This window comes from Echinops telfairi, unplaced genomic scaffold, assembly GCF_000313985.2.
Source record: "Echinops telfairi isolate 266 unplaced genomic scaffold, ASM31398v2 ScPeMD7_24;HRSCAF=84, whole genome shotgun sequence".
In the NCBI taxonomy this organism is placed as follows: domain Eukaryota; kingdom Metazoa; phylum Chordata; class Mammalia; order Afrosoricida; family Tenrecidae; genus Echinops; species Echinops telfairi.
This window is the reverse complement of record NW_022103921.1, coordinates 5,624,692-5,625,770: the sequence shown is the minus strand read 5'-3', so window position 1 is coordinate 5,625,770 and position 1,079 is coordinate 5,624,692. Positions and strand designations below refer to the sequence as shown.

The following is a 1,079-nucleotide window of genomic DNA, read 5'->3' as shown; positions in this document are numbered from 1 at the left end:
TAAAAAATCAATTATAACCCAAAAGGAAAGGTATCAACTAAGAATTCTATATCCTGAAAAATTATCCCTCAAATACAAGGGAGAAATAAAGAATTTTCAGACAAGAAAAATTAAAAGAGTTGGCAAAAACAAAACCAGCATTGTAAAAAATATTAATGGGATCACTATGGACAGCGAATCAACAGCATTGAAACTGGACAAACCAATGGCAGAAAACCAGGGAGACAAATACAGGGTAACACTGCTCAGAACCTGGTACAATAAAAAGAACAATCACAACAACACAGACGCGATCAGTCACTTTCAGGGAAGCAGGGGAGATACCATGATCATGAGGGTGGTTTCCCACAGTGAGGCTTATCCATTGTACTCCAGAAGGGCTGACCCCTACAATGTCTCCACGTGTGGGAAACTCAACTGCAAAAGTGGTGATGGGAGAGTGAGTTCACATTCTTCCCTAAAAGTGAAAACAGAGAATTAGAAAGAACAAAGACACCAATAAAACCACAAACAAACAAACAGCACAATGACAACAACAAATTCACATACATCAATAATAACACTAAATGTCAATGGATTGAATGCACCAATAAAGAGACAGAGAGCAGCAGATTTGATCAGAAAATAAGACCCACTTATATGCTGCCTACAAGATTCACAAGTTAAACTCAAAAACAAAAATAGGAATAAAATCAAAGGATGGAAAAAAAATTACCAAGTCAATAACAACCATAAAAAACTAGATCGGCAATATTAATTTCTGATAAAATGGACTTCAAGGCAAATCTACCAATGAGAGGCAAGAATGAGCACCACGTAATGATAATGATTAAAGAAACAAGACAGAGCCATAATAAAGATATATGGCCCCAGTGAAAGACACTCTAAAAACATCAATCAAACACTCACTTAGTTGAAGAGAAAAATGAATAGCTTGACAATAATAGTAGGAGATTTCAAAGCAAAGCATCACTCCTCAAGGAAAGAAAGATCATCAGGAAAGAAATTTTAAAAAGAAACAGAAAAGCTAGACAACACATTTAAACAGCCCCCCTTCCTAAACATCTATAGATCTATAG

General features: G+C 35.7%; 1 non-coding gene across 1 annotated transcript; it reads left to right on the top strand.

Annotated features, from left to right (window-relative positions):
* The first annotated feature begins 297 nt into the window (after positions 1 to 297).
* LOC115869364 lies at positions 298 to 460 on the top strand. Its single transcript, XR_004046144.1, has one exon. It is a non-coding gene; the product is annotated as a U1 spliceosomal RNA (small nuclear RNA).
* The last annotated feature ends 619 nt before the right edge of the window (positions 461 to 1,079 follow it).